The 19,621-nt window shown below is 44.7% G+C and overlaps 1 long non-coding RNA gene across 1 annotated transcript; it reads left to right on the top strand.

Moving 5' to 3' along the window:
- Positions 1 to 1,190: 1,190 nt before the first annotated feature.
- On the top strand, positions 1,191 to 17,933 carry LOC135313417 (uncharacterized). The gene is made up of 2 exons (XR_010373068.1): positions 1,191 to 1,278; positions 17,683 to 17,933. It is a non-coding gene; the product is annotated as an uncharacterized LOC135313417 (long non-coding RNA).
- The last annotated feature ends 1,688 nt before the right edge of the window (positions 17,934 to 19,621 follow it).

Below are 19,621 nucleotides of genomic sequence, written 5' to 3' on the forward strand. Positions count from 1 at the left end.
TATTCTGACAGGATTACCAGATAGCAAATTTTAATAGGTTCCTTCTCTACTTAATAGTATTTTACATACCAGAAATTCTTTCAACAGCCTTTTTTGTAAGGTTAAATATATTTAGATATTAATAACATTGAAATGAGTTCATTGCCAGTTTTTCTCCACAACTTACTAGCAAGAAATGTATACTTTTATCATTACAGTAGACCTTAGAGGCCAGATCACTCATTGTTTTAAATCAGGGTGTTTCCATTCCAAATTATGAGTTCCTTGCTTTTTTTCAACAATGTACCAGCTGAGAATCAGCTCAGGCAACAAACCCACACATGTGGGTATAAACCCAGACAGCATAAAAATAGTGTTTTGCACCTCTTAGTGTGCAATCCCTTGTTTTCCTTCAGTCCCTGATGAAAACAAAAATTTGGCCAAATACTGTTTTGCCGACCACAGATAGGGATGGGGAATAGGGCTCTGATGTCAACAGACACCCGCTGAGCCCCAGTAACTCTGAAGCCTGCAAATATGTCAGAGAAATGGTGAGAAGAGCAAAGTTAGCATAGGGTTGGTTAGTGGCTGTGCTTGGGAAAGCATCACCAAGATCTCCAATGTCCACCAACAGTGTTAAATTCAAAGCATGTTTTGCAGAGGAGTGGAAGACATGATGGGTGAATCGCAGTCGTCTCCCTCCTGTGCAGCTCAAGTGGGAGTCCAGAAAGTCTCTCTGAAGTGTGGAGATAAACCACAGCCAGGGAATATTGCAGCAAGTGAATATTGCAAAACACGTCTGGGGAATACGTCTGCAGTAGTTGTGACAGATGAAAGAAACTCAGGCAGACCTCGCCATCTGTCTCTAATTCTTGCAATTTAGTGAAAATGGCTCTTGAGGTGATTCCAGCCTGGCAAATAGATGTGCCTTGGACCATGTTGCTGCTGCAGGACTTAACCTATGCAGCCCCCAAGACATGTATATGTATTTGAGGTGGTTTTCCACCAAGCTTTTTCCTTGACATATTTTTCGTGCCAGGTCTCTTCAGTGCCAGACATTCTCCTGCATGTCTCCCCCAGTTGGGACAGTGTCTCTCCCATTCCCTGTACAAAGCTGTGGACTCTCTGATCTCACCCTGGCTAGTTGACCTGGGTTATCCCAAATCCAGTGAGGAGCTAGGCCATGTGCTGTGGCTCACTTGGCTCCCTGCCATTATTCCCTGTGGAAACACATCTTTCCTGGGCAGCAGCTAGGTATTTCAGCCTCTGCTCCACCAACATATGAACTGCTGTCCCCAGGTGAGCTTATGGATATTTTTTGTTTCCATGTGCTTGATATGCCAGATATCTGCTCATGAATAATTGCAGGCAAGGTTCCTTCTCCAACATTTGCAATAAACCTGCTTTCAGGGGTGTTTTTTCTGCTGAACATGAGCTCTCATCTCCTGCTGAAGCAGTGCCGAATCAGACTTCTCCAGTCTGAGGTCTAAGCAAAAAAAGGCTTTTTGTCTTTTAGCTCACACATCAGATTGACTGCTATAATTGGACTCTATGATAGGTCTAATGGCATGAGGTACTGTGCTGTGCAGCCATGTGCTGTTCATCTAGGCTGATGTCTGCCTTGCATTTTTAATTATTTGCAGTAAGTACAAACGTGTAGTGCATTTTCTTGCAACTTATTCTAAAATTTGTATTTTTTAATAGACTTACACCTTTTTTTTTTTTCCCCTCCCTTTTGCTATCCTGTGTATCCAGTACTCTCCTCTTTCTGGCACAGCTATGCTTTTTGGGACTGCAAAGCCCTTTCTCTGCTTTATTAAGATCCACTGCAGCCCACCAGGTCTGCTCTTGCATAGCAGCTTCATCTCACACCCTGCAGCAGGCAAAGGCAAGAGTTCTCTTGCGAAAGGAGAAGGGATTCATACTGAAAGGTGCTCTGTTCCTTTGAATGCATGTCCCTTTGCAATTTTAAGAGCAGAGGCTAGCAGGATGCAAAATTTGCTCTGGCAGCATCACCAGCTCTTGCAACTCTTGTTATTTTGTGCTTGAGGACACTGAGATAAACTGAAGAGGTAAAAAAAGTTAAAACCCCAGCTATCACAACTGTAGATTCAAAGCCTCAAAATATAACCCTGCTGTCTGACAAACTGAGATCAAAAGAACCCAAGTATTACTACTTGGTAAGCCACTTGCCTCATTTCTCAAGGTTTGCTTCAGGTTTACGTGTAGTAGTTTGTAGTTGGCAAAAGGGTGGGTAGTAAAATAACCAGTCCTGGTGTGTGCTTCAGGTGTGTAATCATATCCTGAGACAGGCTGTCAGCCTTGGGGCGAGAGGGAGCTGTCCTGAAAATTGAAAGAATTTGTATAAGTGACAGAAGTGATTGAGTGGCTGAGGAGAGATGTCCTCTTTAACTCCTAAATTGTGGATTTATGTGAACTGAACTATGTGGACTGTCAGTTAAGATACTTGTTCGTTTGTTTCCCTGCTCTCTCATACATTCTCCCTCCAAAATCTTATGGTGGTGAATATGAGATGAAGGGACCAGTACTGTGGGAGATGCCTGTTCAGAGCATAAAACCCACTTGAGAAGACCTGCTCTGGGACCAAGAAGACCAAGGTGGCAATCTGGGCAAGCACGTACCAGCGTCTATGTATGCACATGTATGTTTGGGGACAGGAGCTGTTGTGGGGATGTTCCTTGGCTTTGTTTAACTTTTTTGTTTTATTCAAATAAACATTGTGGTCCTATTCTTTGATGGGCTGAATAACATGGGAGCCTCTTTTTCCCAGACATTTTTTCTGGGAATTTACACTCTCTCCCCAGAGTAGAATAAACAAACTGGAAATTTTGGGTTTTCAAAACAAAATAAATAACTATTGTTCTGCTTTCCTCCCCCCACCTCCTTTCCTTCCCACCATCTCCCCAGCTGCCTTTCCTTGACCAGACCATCCCTTGGGAACTCCTCCATCCCAGCTGTGCCAGCAGTCCTGTGATAACACATCCCACCACCTCCTCCTACTGAGATGCAAGGGCAGTACATGCTATGTCTTTGACTCCATGTCCATGGCTCTAGAAACCAGCCCTAAATGAGCAAAATGCTGATTTGTGGTTTTAAGGGCTGCAGCAGACCATGGATAACCAACACGGTGGTCTGAGGTGGGACTGTAGCCTGGGTTAGACCTGCTGGGCTTAAACTCTGTCACAAGCAAGTGACAACAGCCTGGTTAGAAAAGGTAAGGCTGGTGCAGGTGGATGATTTTTTCCTCTCAACTCTCAGGAGAGTTTATGGACTTTTTAAAAACCCGGGTTGAGAAGGACTACAGTTACCAGTACTGGTATCTGGGTTGAAGTAACTTGCCGAGGTTGCAAGTTAACTTGCAGAGTTGATGCTTTGAGCTGGTCCATTTCTGAGTCTTGCCAGTATATGAGCCAGAGAAAGAGTGAGTTGTCACTAACTGGGGGATCAGATGCTGTAAGGATAACGGGGTTTAGCTGTTGGTGTGCTGTACAGAGGCAAGCAAACACTTTGGGTGCTGCTGGGGAATAATGGGTGTTGAACTTCTCTGTTTTACGCTTAAATATGATCACGCAAGCTTACCCTGTGAAAGTTTCTTTTGTCAGTGTTTCATATCAGTAGCTATTTTTATATAGTGCCTGGTATAACAGATATCTTCTCAGGCCTTGGAGGTTTGGACAGGATCTGTATTCATGAACTGTTGTGACCAATGGTTAAAATGGGAGGAGCAGGAAATGAGGGTGTTTCTGGTGTGTCAGGGAGGAGGAAAAAAAAAATCTATTTGCCAAAAGAAAACACTGCTCCAAACCACTGAGCTTCGCCTACTAGGCGAGGAAGAAAAGGTAGCAGGGTCTTCTGAGTCCCAGGCAATGATAGTATGGCATGTGGAGGTGTAGATGCGAGAATCATAAATTGATATGAAAGCTGGTGACAGCTTTTCACCAAATGTTGCAATTAAGAAAAAAATATCCAATAGGGCACTTGGCTGACTGTAATTACTCAAGGCAATTTTGGGGGTGTTGCCTGGCAGAGGTCTAAGAGCAAAGCTTTGTTAATTCACATCAGCTGTAGTGCAGCTAGGATCCCATTGGTTATTGCTGGGTACCAAAGACATCAATCAGACATTGGTGGTTGATAAACACATCGGCAAAGCTAAGACACAAGGCAGTAACTGGAACAATTTGCTGCAGACCTGCACCAATGCCAAGTCTAATTACAATTGCTAACAAACTTTGTTCTGCGAGCTGTGTGATAGATGGAGACGGAGCATCTTCACTGAGGCCCTCCTATGAATAAAACAGTCAGTAGAGCATGTCCCAGCCTGTGGGCTGTGGCCACAGGGACTGTCAGAGAGGAAATAGCAGATAGAAAATAGGTGGTTGTCTTTAATTGCCGCAATGCCTCAGCTCCCCAAGGCTGCAGGCACAACCATTTGTAAGGAACCATGCGTTTCTCCTGCATCTCCCAACTCTCAGGTGTCCCCAAGCACAGTGAACAAGACCAGCAAGTCTGGCTTTGCACCCCTGCACAGTTCTGGGAATAACAGGGAAGGAGCATTTATTTGCAGTGAGTAAATCAGACTGTGCTCCCTGCCTCATCCTGGAAAGACTGAGATGCTGCCAGCAACCAGTGGTAGTTATGCTTCCCTTGAAAGTGTAAATACCTGCAAGAGGCTCTGAGAGCAAGGAGGACAACTGGATGATGAAGGCAGATGACCCCAAAACAGGTGAAAAGTAGAGAAATCCTGGGAATACCCAGGTACAATCATTATCTTGACCATTGCTCAGCTCCTTCCTACACCTCTGCAGGACTCCAGGAAGATGTTCATGTTCCTGTGGTGCAAGAAATGGTGCTCGAGCCCTTATTGCAGCTGCCACTTTGTGCTGCACCTTTGGGAGAGGCACTGCAGTATCTCCCTGAGAGGTCTGGCAGAGTTTGGGGCTATTCTTCTTATCTCATGAGGGACCATATTTTTCTTCAAGATAATAATGGGCTCTGATCCCAAAACCTGTTCCTATGTGGGGACTCTTTCCATAATGACAAGCAGACTGGTAAACGAAGGTTGCAGTGGTTCTACTACTACAAAAAAAATCATAATAAAAATCACAGTCTAAGGCCCCTCACCCCTACTAGGTGCAAATCAACAAAAAATAAAAGTTCATCTTGCTCTTGAAAATCAAGGGAGGAAGAGACTCCACAGGCAAGCTTGGAGAGCAAGCATAGGAAAATATGAAAGTGTTGATTAATGTGTAACCAAAATCATCCTTGATGCAATTTAAGCCCATTACTACTTCTGCTGTCTACCACAACCACTGAAAATGGATTAATTCATTCCTCCCTCCTGCATGTATTTCAAAGTTGTAATCATCCATCTTCTAGACTAAACAACCCTCATTCTTTCACTCTTTTCTTATAAAATGTGTTTTCTGGCCCTTCTTGCTGTTCCCTTTCAGACTTTCTCCAGTTAATTTACATCTGTCAGAGCTCAGTGCGTGGGACCGGTCACCATGTTCCCAGCTTCCTCTTTGATGTGAAATCACAGCCTGCATTTGTGAATCTGCTGGGTAAAAGTGAAGGTCTGGGGTGACCCAAGGCAAGCATGGGGACAGGGGTATGTAAATTTGCCTTTTGGAAAATGAAAGTATCAAGACAGAGTGTGTGAGCAATTGCTTGCACGTTATTTGTAATGTGTTGACCGGAATAGAACAACAAGTTCCAGGAGGGAGGTGCTGTCTGAATGCCAGCCCAGAAGCAGCATACCCCATAGCAAAACAAACCAGTCTCTTGATCAGGATTGTATGTGTGCAGATATCCCTGTCTTATTAACATGTGATTTCTGCTTCATAACAGCTTGCACCCAATGAGTGTGTTCTTTTGAGATCAGATCAGGTTTATTGCTGACCCTGGGGGCATGACCAATAAAATCATAGCAATGTTTTGTCCAGCTCCTAGTCTTTAATGGTATTTTCCTTCTTCCCCCTCCCTTATCTGTCTGTTATTAATCTTTGAGATAGGTATGCATTGAAAAAAGACTGTTGGTATTTCACTGTATGGTTAATGTATCTCAAGTAATGCCTCACAAACCTGGTCTCCTTCTATGATAAGGTGACCTGCTTAGTGGATGAGAGGAAGGCTGTGGACGTTGTCTACTTGGACTTTAGTAAGGCCTTTGACACTGTCTCCCACAGCATTCTTCTGGAGAAGCTGGGTGCTCACGGCTTGGACAAGTGCACTCTGCGCTGGGTTAAAAACTGGCTGGACGGCCGAGCCCAGAGGGTGGTGGTGAATGGAGTCAAATCCAGTTGGCGGCTGGTCACGAGTGGTGTTCCCCAGGGCTCAGTGTTGGGGCCGGTCCTGTTCAATATCTTCATTGATGATCTGGATGAGGGGATTGAGTGCACCCTCAGTAAGTTTGCAGATGACACCAAGCTGGGTGGAAGTGTCGATCTGCTGGAGGGCAGAAAGGCCCTACAGAGGGACCTGGACAGGATGGATCGTTGGGCCAGAGCCAACGGTATGAGATTCAACAAGGCCAAGTGCTGGGTCCTGCCCTTTGGTCACAACAACCCCATGCAACGCTACAGGCTTGGGGAGGAGTGGCTGGAGAGCTGTCTGGAGGAAATAGACCTGTGGGTGCTGGCTGACAGCCAGCTGAACATGAGCCAGCAGCGTGCCCAGGTGGCCAAGAAGGCCAACAGCATCCTGGCTTGTATCAGGAATAGTGTGGCCAGCAGGAGCAGGGAGGTGATCGTGCCCCTGTACTCGGCACTGGTGAGGCCACACCTCGAGTACTGTGTTCGGTTTTGGGCCCCTCACTACAAGAAGGACATTGAGGTGCTGGAACGTGTCCAGAGAAGGGCAATGAAGCTGGTGAAGGGTCTGGAGAACAAGTCTTCTGAGGAGCAGCTGAGGGAACTGGGGTTGTTTAGCCTCGAGGAGAGGAGGCTGAGGGGAGACCTTATTGCTCTCTACAACTGTAGCGAGCCGGGGATTGGTCTCTTCTCCCTAGTAACAAGCAATAGGACGAGAGGAAATGGCCTCAAGCTGCGCCAGGGGAAGTTTAGGTTGGACATTAGAAAAAGCTTCTTCACTGAAAGGGTTATCAAATATTGGACCAGGCTGCCCAGGGTGGTGGTTGAGTCTCCATCCCTGGAGGTATTTAAAAGAGGGGTAGATGTGGTGCTTGAGGATATGGTTTAGTGGTGAACTTGGCAGTGATAGGTTAGCGGTTGGACTCGATGATCTTACGGGTCTTTTCCAACCTTAACGATTCTATGATTCTATGAAAGTCTGGATCACAGACACTTGAACACAAACTTAATTGCTGGACTTGCACACAGAGCACAGATTTATCTGGTACATGAGAAAAGAATATGATACACAGGTATTGTGGGATACTAGGCAGAAAGACATTTGCATGATGCTGATCTGCATCTGTATTTACTTTGCAAGGAGCTAAGCAGTAGTGGGAAACTCCCCCATGGTGCAGCAGAGGGTGTGGCCAGGTGTCCTGCTGTCCTTGCTCTTGTAGCATGTGTCCTGCATGGCAGCTTGCTGACACCAGCAGCTCTTGCCTCTTGCAGTGTAAGGCTGACTTGGTTAGGTGTGCTTTGAGGAAAAAATACTAAGAAAAGAGTAAGTTCTTTTCCTCATTGCTGGCTGATAGCTTCAGTTACTCTGTAGCTTTACTTCTAGAACAGTATATTTTTAAATGCTCTTATTTCTATTAGAAGCATCATACTTACTGAAAGATAAGTACAAGAAAGCAAAGGGGGAGGTGTCTGATTTTGGTGGCTTTTTGGTTTTTCCTTTTGTGCATAGTGCTGGTTCACCAGAGACAGAAAAGGCACCATTTTATGCCCTTGGCATAGGACACCTCACTGCCTTCAGGAGCTGGATATAATGCTGCTCCTCAGCACCATCAATCCAATTTAGAGATGAGAGAGCAGCCAGGGTCGTTACCCAAATGCAGACAGCTATGCTCAAACACATGCTCCTTATTCAAGACCTGCTTCATTTGTCCACCTATTTTCTAGGCAGGGCAGTGGCCAAGCAGCTGCTCCAAGGGTACCCCTGCACACAGGGTGGGCGTCATAGTCCTACTCCCCACCTCCATCAGCCCCAGACAGTGTCTCGGTTTGGCAGAGCACCAGCAAACAGCTCCCTCATCCCATGGCATATGCAGGGTTTTGTCCCAGTTTGACCAGTGCTAGGCTTTTCTCACTGCAGCATCCTCCAGGTGCAGACAAAGCCCAGCTTTTGTGCCTGGGGTGGACAGGCCCTGTTTATGATTGATTCTTATTGTCAATAATCAAGGAAAAGTGCAGGTAGGACTTGTTTACTTTATGTGGGTATTCCTACCTGGCCATTATGCAAAGTCCCTGAAGAGTAAATAGAGGAGAGCAGGGCTGTAACGGGAACCACTGAAAGAAAAGCAGGATGGCCACAATGTGTGTCGAGCCAAATGCTTTGCATAGTTGCGCTGTCAGCAAACACAGCAAGCCAGAGGGCAGGGAACCAGCCGCTAGCACGGCTTCTTTCTTAGCCTCTATTTGCCTTTGCATTTGTTATCTTGGACATAAAAAGGTCTGTAAGCCAGGGATTTGGGCAGTTAACCTCAAATAAACCCTAAAAGACCTACTTCAGTGAAGTGTAACAGCGTCTGTTGAATTTAATGGAGCTGGGCTTGCTCTCACCAAGGGTGATTTGGACTCTGAAAGCTTGCTATTTCCTGGAAGCTAATGGCATTTTGGGGGCATCTCTTTTGGTTTGTGTGCAACTTTGATTACTGCTTTTTTTACCTTGGCTTTGTCTGGCTCCTCTGCACAACTAAGTGTGTGTACACATGTGACAGAGAATAGCCAGCAGGGAAAGGATGCACCGCTGTAAAGACAGACATTTGGTTGTGCTGTGAAATATCCTTTATACTCAGACAGAGAGCAAATATTTGACACTGAGCAAGAAAATCAGGTATGATGTTTGACAAAGCAGATCACTGCGGAAAGCGGTGTCATGACTCACCAGCAGATCATTTCATAGCCTCACCCAGCCCCGTTACTTAAAAATACTGCTTATGATCAAAGTATCCTGCAGGCAATCAGTTTTGTTTCTTTAAACAAAACCAAATCATGCTTTATAAGGTCAGCAAGCTCCCAAAGAGCAACTTGGTGGAATAGAGCTGCAAATGGATAGCTATGGCACGAAATGAAACTGTTTGGAGAGGCCATCAGTAGCCAATATAATTCACAGGGAGACCTGGGTGCAGGATCTCTCTGTTTCCACTTTTACACATAGGTGAATCAGTGATGGGTGAAGGAAGCTCACAGCAATTGGAAGCGCTTTGGCTCTTGGCAGGTAGGGTGGCATGGATCATTCCAGCTCTACTTGTTGATTTCTTGAAGCCTTTTGGATATTCAGGTGCAGGCTGGAAAATAAGCCCTATCATGGACTGTTGAAATGGGAGCCAGGAATTGTAGTTAAATATAAGCTTTGACTAAGTAAAATGTTATCCAAATGTGTCTGTTCTCTTGCTCTCTATAATTACTAGCAATTGAGAGATCATTGAAATAAAATACAGATCTAGCAATTTGGAGGCCCTGGAAGATAAAAGCCTGACTGCATCTGTTGCATCTCCTAAAAGCACCAAGCTGTTTGATACAGCTTCCAGGACTTGGGACTTCTGATGTGACCCAAATGAGAGCAGCAAACAAAGGAAATAAAGCTTCCCCCACTTTGAGTGACAACTTCTGGACAAAGACCAAAGTGGCAGGCAGGAGCAGAAAGAATGAAACTCTTACTGAAACATCCAAGCCCCAATTTGAGAATTCAAAAGGCCATGTTCCATCCTCTGGTTGTCCCTGATGTCAGGCAGGATTTTGTACTTACTATTTTATTTATCTACAAGGATGAAGCACTCTATGTTCACAGCTCTTCTGGTAACTTCAGTAAGCCTGGACTGACATCTCTGTAGGCTCACAGCACAATCTCACATGTCTTGGGTGTAATTCTCCTTTGCACTGATTTGGAAAAGTGTAGCACGCTCTCACTATACCACCCTATGCCTAAAAGACCTGCAGAGATGTGCTGGGTCCAAAACCCCAGAAACCAAATCAGTGCCTGAGGATCATCAGGAGTGTGAAACAGTTGTCCTTTCCCTCATCTCTCCTTGTAGCCCTTCACAAATCCAGCAAAAGCTACTAGCAGCTTCTCAAAACCTCCACCACTTATTTGCATGGCATTTCTAAAGAAAGGTGCATAAGTTCTTGGGTTGTTATTCTTTTTCAAGCAAAGCTTCTGTATGTGGATTTGAGCATATGAGAATGTGGCTTACACTGTTGCTGAAGAGGATCTGTGCATGCAGCGGCCAATGAAGGAGCACAGCAATGCTCTCTTCAACACATACTATCTATTTTGAGCCTCTGCTAGCTTTCTGCTACCCCCGTGTTGTTATTGCTGGGTGCACAATGAAGGAAGAGGTGCTGACGGTTTTGCTTATGGGGAAGTCTGAGAGCTCTGATTTAATTCAGACAGAGCACACAAGTCAGAGTGGTTTCTCTTTCCCTCCCTGCCAAGGAGGGCAGGATGTTTATGTGCTGCTCAGCTAAAGGTATCCACAGCCTGAAAAGCCTCTTACTCAATTTTGCCTGGTAATTGGGATTTCGTATTGGCATGTCCTGTATCAGTGGATCCAACTGAAACCTGATGTCCCTAAACAAACCCTTCCTTCAAAGCCTAGCTTGCAACATCCTCCAAGAGGTTTCTGGCTTGACGTCATCCTGCTCAGAGTTTCTTTCAAACAGTCTCTTGTTAGCTTGGGAACAGGGAGCATCGCTTGGATGCACGTTCACAGCCCCCATTGCGGCTCAGGGGACAAACAGCAAGGGGATTTATGAGACATGGAGACCAGAGCCCAGAGGAAAATATTGGGTAATTGGAGAAGTGGCCTTAAGGAGCCAGTTGGGCTGTTTATCTCACCCTCATCCTCCCCCGGGGAGGCAGCTGCACCATGTCACCTCCGCACAAATCCCTGCCCAGCCTCATTCATAAAATCCCACAAAAGCCCTATATTTGCAAAGGGAGCCCTGCCCAGGTCGGGCTGGTAAGCTCGCTTATCAGAGTGAGGGCTATGCCCAGTGTGAAAGCACAGAGAGCTCCTTTATCCCTCTGTGCCTGGATTCAGACCAGCTCAGCTGAGGGGTGCCGTCGTCTCCCCTTGCAGTGTGTGTGTGCAAGGTTTGGCAGCAGCAGGATCAGGCCTGCCATAAATGCTGTTTGCTGGAGGCAAGCACCAACTGCCAGTGGGTAGGACAGAAATCCCCCTCTACCAATGTCTCGAGGAAGGAAGGAGCAAGGAAATGGTGTTGGGAAGCTGCCTGCTCTGAATCAGCCATGTGTGGGATGGAGCAGGGAGGACTAAGCAGTTATTTTTTTGGCATGTTGTTTTTTTTAATACCATCACACATGGGCCTAAGGATCATTCCTGCCCTGCAGGAGCAGCACAGCTGCAGGTCAGACCCTGAGGCAGTGTAAATAAGCGTGCCCTGCCATGTTGGCGCTCAATTCGGATTGAAAGCATGGTTGCCACCTGCCTGCTTTGTTAACTGGATTAGCTATTTACAGGCAGTCACTTTTTTATGGCTTCGGTGTCTGGTTTTCCATCATAATTCTTCCTTTCCCTGTCTCAGACTCTGTTGAGTCTGGTCCCTCACTCTCTGTGATTGAAATATAAGCATTACTGTGCGTCAGACAGACTCAGACTTTTTTTTTGGGGGGTGGGGGTGTTTCTTTTGGGGGGAGGGTTCTTCTTCCCCTAATTTCTTTCATGGTGACCCACAGGAGTGTGGCTGTAACTTTAAATACCTTCCAGCACAACCAGCTGAAATGAGGTTGGGGAACAGGGAGAATTAAAATATGCTTCAAAGGAGTACACAGGAGGAATACAAATAGGAACAGATAACCTGAATTTAATCTTTTATAGGGTCTTTCATAAAGAATAATATCAGCTCAGGAGGAGCTAGTGCCTGTAAGGGTAGAAGGAGACAGCTGCTTCCTACCTCCTCCTCTTCCCAAAATCTTTTATGGAGAGACTGCTCTGCTCAAGGGTGGGCAAATGTAGGGCCCCTAGGGTGTTTTTCAGCTCTCCCATCAAACTATGTTGCCTAAATGCTCACCTCTGCCTGACAAGGAATCCTTCTTTCCTCTCAGAGCAGGTGTGTGGTCCTAAAGAAGTCTAAAACTAAATAAAAATCTTGACTGAAATGGCAGAAACTGGCAGTACCCACTAATGTTCTCCAGTCCCACATGATCCGGCTGAGCAAGGTGCCAACCTGCACAATGCAAAGCAAGCAAAAGTAGATGCAGCCTGTGAAAACATCACATCTGCCTTTTCCTGGGGTGGAAAATAATTAAAAAAAAAAAAGCTATAACAAGTGCTGCAAACTCAAACTGAAAAGTTAATATCTCAGAAAGTGCATGTTTGCTTCCATCCCCTTGTTTACTGAGGACTTTGTATCTGAGAGTCAGAGCAAATGCCTCTTGCTCCTCGCTGTCACACATCACATATCAACCCAGGCAACAGGTCACAAGCTCTCGAAGGGAGCAGCTGCCATGTCTCAGGATTAAATCAGTTCTGCATCTTCAAAAGACAAATCATTCAAATGTACAATTTCTTCTGTCCCCAACTACAAGTACGGTGTTTGGGGCCAGGTCCTGAGACACCTGGAATTGGCAGAACTGCGGTGATTTATGTGAGTGTACTCCAGGGCACAGACTCCTCCACTTGTGCATCAGTTGGAAAGTTGATCTCAACTAGGAGAGCTTGCCAAAGCTGTTGAGAGAGGGCTGTGTCCTGAGCAACATCCCTCTTCACTGCAGGACAGGATGGAGTCTGATGGGACGGCATCCTGGGAAGCCTTTTACATGAAGGCTTGGGTACTCTCACACACTGTTGCTGCTCACCAACCTCTGAAGCTACAGAATCACCTCAAGGGTGCTGCCTGTCATGAGTGATGGTGCTCTGTTGGCCTGGGGGATCCTGCTGAACCAGGGAGGGATTTGAGAAAGGAATACAAGTGAAAATTATTGTTTGGTATGCTTAAAGCAAGAAGACAAACTGCTTCAATCTAGTATATTTACCACTTAGTCACAGACATCCATGCTGACCTCTTCCTTACCCACAATTTGCTAGTCCCTGCATGTAACCCCCCCTTTCCATGCAAAATTAAATTGATGTATTATTCCCTTTAGTGTATTTGGAGGAGATTGCCCTGCAGGCCTAGTTCTCATAGTTGTAGCTTAGCAAGGGAAACCCAATGTTAAACTGTTTGCAACATCAGGATCATTGCCATCCCAACCCAGCTCACTCATCTCAATTTTTCCCCTCCTTGAAGGCTACCTTTTTATCCAATGCTTATTCACCAAGTGCAACTAGTTTTTTTATGTAAAAGGAATGGGAAAAATGGAGAATAGCATCTCCAAAAGAAGCTGCAAACACAGGAATGAAAAGGTGGGTGGTGTGGACCACTGTCCTCTTCTGGATAATCCTTCTTCAGTGCTGAGAAATGTGTTTATTTTTAACTAGAAACTGCATGGTGACTACCAGCCCTCCCAGATTTAAGCCTTGAGGTCTTTCTGCTGAAATCAACAGCTGTATTTGCATGAGTCATTAAAAAAGTTTTTAAAAAGAGTTTTGTTATCTCTAGCAAGTCTTTCTGCTTAGTGCGGTGGGTGGGAGACTCACTCCCAGGCTGGTGGTTACGTCTGTACCACATATTTCACAGTGTAGCTGTAGGTTTGCCGACTGTCAGTTCACATAGTTTCATGGTTACATCTTGCTCTAAATATAGGAAATATAGGAAAAGCCTGGTAATCGCTGACATCAGGCAGTCCTGTTTGTAGTCAGCCCCCTACCACCTCATTAACTTTTAAAATGTGCAGGTTTATAATAATAAAAACTAGGAAATGGGGAGGTGTGAAAGGTAAGGCTCAAAGGTTGAAAACATGTAATGGCAAACCTAACATGAAATAAGAATAATAAAATATAAGGAAAGAATCTGAAAACAGGTGATGGTTAAAAAATGAGACCCGATATTCATAACTAGTAATGCAAATTGTCAGTGTTAAGAAAAATAAAGCCTGGGGAGGAAAGAAACACTGCTCTGATTCTGCAGATGCTGTGCAGTAGTGTGAGGCATGTGCGTCACTGATAAACTTTTTGAGACCTTCGATAGCATGTATACATAATTTGAAGAGGAACTAATATTAGCAAGTGGTATTTATGAGTATAGGAACAAAAACTGCACCAAATGTACCTTTGAATATGCTGCTTGTCTGTTGTCTGTCTAGCAGGGTTTGTGTTGGCTTGCAACCGGAGGGGCTGGATCCATGCAGCTGGTCTGACTGCTCATACAGCCTTTTGAAACTGTTTTCTGTGTGCCACTACTGTACAGGGAGCAAGTAATAGTGAGAGGCTGCTGTGTTTGTGACTGTGTTTGACCTCTGAAGTGTCTACGGGCTGAACTGAGCTTATGGGAGACATCAGGGCTGTAGAGGAGTTGACTAGGGTCTTGCTTTCTCCTGGTATGTAGGAACGGCCATTTCACTGGAGCTGCCCTGCTGGAGGCCGGGCTGCAGCTTCGCCATGCGTCTGGTGTGTTTGTCAGTAGGATAGCACTAAGCATCTGAGCATGGGAATGGATTGTGCAGGTCCAGTGTGACTCTTTGGATGTTTAAGCAAGAGACAGATTTAAGTACATGTTGGGATTTCCAAATTATTCGCTCTTCCCGGTATGTTAGCATGTACTTTAGGGAAGCTCCTTCTCTTCTGCAAAGCAGAATTAGAGCATAAGCCACTTTGACACTTGGTGCACCCTGTAATTCCCCTCTTTTGCCATAGACTTTGGGTAAGTGACACAAAGTGCAAACTACACCATTCCCCAAACTTGGGTAATTTCTGTGCTGTATCTTGTGCAAGGAGGTATGAAGGAAAAGTGAAAATCATCTTCATGCAATTGGGCAAGCTAAAGCCAAACAACACTGTAAAAGTGTGTATCTGATTAGTTCAGGACCAGTTGCTATATATTAACTATCTCCCTGTGCAGCAAATCTGCCAGTTCATAAACATTCAGAGAAGTGAAAGGCTGCATCTGCCTTTAATTGGGACAGATAAACTGCAGGCAAGCCAAATTCCTAGGCATGCCTGCACATGTCCTTTGCAGAGCTATAGTCTCTCCTGGTGATCTCACTTAAACATAGTCAAAATGATTAAAAGATGCCCTTCTCTTATGTTTTGAAATGTAATTTTCACTTGAAAAATAATCATGATACTACCGACGGCCATGCAGTACACTTTGTTAGTAGATCTCAAAGCAGTTCACAACAAGCAGTTAAGTATTAGGCAGAGTCAGGATTTAAAACAAAACTAAACTAACCGATTTTCTGTCTGGAAATGCTGATTTATCAGAACTGAAACTATTTGTGGGAATAGGTATTCCCCTGAATTTCGAAAAAAAAAACCCAACCAACTGTTTTAGTACTGCTTTAAAAGGCACTGCTGTGATCTAAATTTGAAGTTTTATTTTCTCAATAGAAACAATGCTTTATTCAGCTTATACTAAAAAGCTGGAGAGCATTTTAAAAAAAGTCAAAATTGAAGCAAAACATCTTGAAATTATTATAGCAGAGTCTTTTGGATAATAGGCTTGTGAATGTTTTAGAGATACATAGTTTTGCTTGAAGACAGATGCAGAAATATCAAGACCTTGACAATCCCTCCAGCTCAGGAAGACCATTTTGCCATCAGCTCTAGTGGGTACGACCTCCACATCCTGCACTTGGATGACCTGAAGGGCAGACGGCGATAGGGCAGCTCTGGGAATGGAAAATGAGTTTCCAAATCCTAGGCCAACTCCCTATCACCAAGATAACACTCTTCCCTCCCTCCCCCTTCATCCCCAAATGGCTCACTGGGAACTGCAGACTCCATGGGTGCTGCTGGCTCCCTGCGAATGAGATCGCCCCACTGGGCACGTCCCAGGTGGGGTGAATCACCCTGCATGACTCCGGTCTCCCATCACTCCTCTATCTGGCTTCTTCACTTAAGAAAAATGGAAATGTGTGTTTAAAGCTAACCCTGACCACTTGACTTACAGGTATCAAAGGAGTATCTCATAGAGGGATTCATTCATTCCAAACCTGCCCTCCAGTTGAGTTTCACAAATCTTCTATTTCACTTTTTTTAATTAAAAAAAAAAAGTTTAATATATTTCCTTTGTACCAACCACTGTGTCTTTGAAGTAGGTGAAATATTGTGTATGCCAATAATGTTTTCCATACAAATTGCTTGCACCATTTTCAAAAGGGGAGAGATTATTTCAAGCAAGAAGAAGGTTGGCTGAGGTTTCCTCCAGTCTGAATTTTCCCTGTGACCCCTTGGCCATGAGAAATGATTTGGGCTGTATTTTCTTCCTCCAAACACGTACAGGTTGATCCTCTCGTCTCTTGTGAAAATCTTTTCAGAAACCATACTTGCTATTTTTGAGACTTTGATGCAGAAGAGGAATAGATGGGCAGCTGGCAGAGGTTTTGTTTTTGACTTCAGTGGTGTCTGGACTTTCCCTGGTGTTTGTGTCTCTGCAGTCTGACTCAAACCCAATTCAAGCCAATGGAAAGAATCCCAGCAGCCTAATAGATATAAAGTTGCCACTCTTGAAAGGATAAACTTCTGGTAACACATCGTTTCATAAATATCTTTTCTTTCTGATCTGCCGGTGAGCTATCATCAAACAGGGCTTTTAATGATGGTTATTCAGGCATACACAAACACATTTCATCCTGCTGGTGCTACCCAGGTGACGCAGTCTGACACACCATCACAACATATTTTGGCACCAATGCTATACCCGCTACATACAATCTTCTTCATCTGCCAAATACTCTTTCATTTTCTTGGGCAGTGGCTGGGCTGTGCCTATTTGCCTCTGTTTGCTGCCCCCTTTGTCTTTGCTTTGATATGGCTCTACCTTTTTGGCTGTTTGCTAGTTTGGCCATCTAAATCTGTTTATTTGAATGTTGCTGGGATCCTATCATGTCAAGGGTGTCCACAGCCTCCATGGCATCCTTCTTTCCTAATCCAAGTAAGATAAAATAGTCACCTGAATTTATTACAACCTCAAAAAATGACTGTTCTCCTTAAAGGGTAAGGAGAAGGTTTATGGGGAGATGTGGTACGTTTCATTACACCAACTAATAGAAAAAACAGACAAGCTTTTGGCCATGCAAGGCTTTGCTTGGAGCATTTAGGAGTGGCTCGTGAGCAGATTTCTCCATGGCCTCCCCTTGTGCAAGGGCAGCTCCCCTATGGATGTGGCTGCAAGGTCTGAAACTTGGAAGCTAAAAAACGTTTCTGATAATGCACAACTTGCCAACAAGGACTCCTCATGCAAAAATGGTTGTTTGTCTTCAAATAAATGCTTTTGGAGAGCTATTTTGTGGTAAATCACTCAATGTTACCAATCCTCATTAGATTAGAAAAGTACACGCTTTCCCTCCAGGAAGAGTATGTAAGTGTTGGAATTTCTAGCGTTAGAAATGATTGAAACTGAGTGGTTTGAAATGCTAATTTTTCTTATAGCTGAAATTTAAAAGATGACAGTTTTCTTTCCCATGTCCATTCTCATTATTTATCAGAAATTACGGTGTGATTTACATCCAGAGCGAGTAAAATGGAAAGCCTGACTCCTTTCAGGCCACTGCCTCCCATCTCCTTCGCCTGCTGCGGCTCCAGCCTTTGCCAAACACCTGCACTGCCACCTTCTGCCTGTCTTACAGATCAGAGCTGAATTTCCACCATGGCTTTTTTTTCTCATCCTGCCAAATTAATGATGTATGTCCTAGGAAAATTTGGAATACAAAGAATAAACTGTGTGTGCACATGCAGAGTCAAGATGGTCTGTAAATTGATTTTTGTTTCTAGCTAGTCTCTGTTACAGATAGTGATTGTACTATACCTAATTTCTAGCTCTTATTTAGAGGAAGAGAACCCTAAAGTGTTGCTCCGCATGACCCCAAAACCTATAATACTTTGCTCAGCCACTGTTAAGCCAACTTATTGGCCAATGATTAGGCATAAGTGTTTTTCTGGGTTTGCTCAACAGCCTCATTGACACACGCAATGTCTGAAATAACCAAATGGGTGCTGGTGGAAGACAAAGCTTAGACCATTAGGTGGTATAAATCAGGATTTCTCACTTTGGAGAAGCTACCCTGATTCCTACCCAATGATTATCTGTTTTAAGTTGCACATGAACTGTGCTGGTTGTGTCTGCTTCTACTGTGGCTTAGGAGAAGGAAACCCAAGTGTCGCATGTCTATGGCTCGTGGATGGGTGAAAAATACCTTTTTTTTTTTCTTTCTTTCTTTCCAGTTGAAATATTAGTTAAATACAAAGTCAATCTGAGGAAAAAAAGAAACCCTGAAAGCTAAGTGAACCCAGATGTACTTTAAACCCTCTCACATTTCTCATTTTAAAGAATTCTTGGCATTTTTCCTTTCCTAGCTAAGGAAGGGGTGCTTAACTCACCCTCTATTTAGGAAAATAGATGTTATTCATGAACATGCTAATTCCTGCAGCAGCCAGCCCCACACCCAGTGGTACTTCCAAGCAGGAGAGGAGTCCCTGGCCCCAGCCCTGTGAACCTTTTAAAAAGAGATGGGCTCACCACTGTCTCCCGGAAAGTGCCAGAGCAATTATTAAATATCTAAACCCCGACCTGTAACAGAAAACCAGTTCTTGCAGCCTTGGAGATTTGATGCATGCAATAAAAGGTCGGAAAAATTTCCCTTGCATTGTAAACATGATTTCCTGCAGCATGGCTAAGGGAACAGTGGCATCTGGTGTTCACTGAGCTGCCTTACAGCCATCGCTTCCCAGGTGGGTGCTGGCAGGCTTCGCTGGGTGTGGACAGGATTTGGCTCCCCATATGCAGGTATCTAGTGGCACCTGAGACCTGTAGGATGTCAAAGACATCTGTACAAGCCTCCAGGCGTGATACAGGCCATATGGGAGACTCAGTCCCACCTGAATGGCAGCTAGAGGCCTGGATGGTGCATCAAATGAGAGAAACCCATGCTTGCTTCTAGTGAAGAAGGTAATCACTCTTGTTGGGGGATGAATTCCCCCCGCCCAGGACTCTGGTGGTGATGCAGCGCCACCAGGGAGCCTTTGACTTGGATGCTGTTTGAGATTTATGTATCTTTAGTCCATCTTTCTGAATGGAGAGAAATTTGCTGCTCAATGAGGTGCCCTGCCCTGGACCCTTTGGTGAGGTAGCCTGTCCACCGAGAGGCCTATGACACCAGTCTGTGCTGCATCAGCTCCAGGGTGTGATGCTCAACTGTCTGTGTCTGACTTGTTTTTACCATCTGAACATCTCCTCAGTTCAATCTCACATTCACAATTTAGATGCAAAATCCAGGTGCTGCCCAGGAGCCCTTCCCCTGCCAGGGATTTTTTAACTTGCCCAAAATCTGGAATAAGCCTCATTGGGGGATGTTTGTTTGGGCTTCTTTCCCCATCTTTGTTCTTGCCCTTAAACAGAATAGTCCCACCATATCTGCTATATAGACG

The sequence above is a fragment of the Phalacrocorax carbo genome, chromosome 5 (genome assembly GCF_963921805.1).
Source record: "Phalacrocorax carbo chromosome 5, bPhaCar2.1, whole genome shotgun sequence".
Taxonomy (NCBI): domain Eukaryota; kingdom Metazoa; phylum Chordata; class Aves; order Suliformes; family Phalacrocoracidae; genus Phalacrocorax; species Phalacrocorax carbo.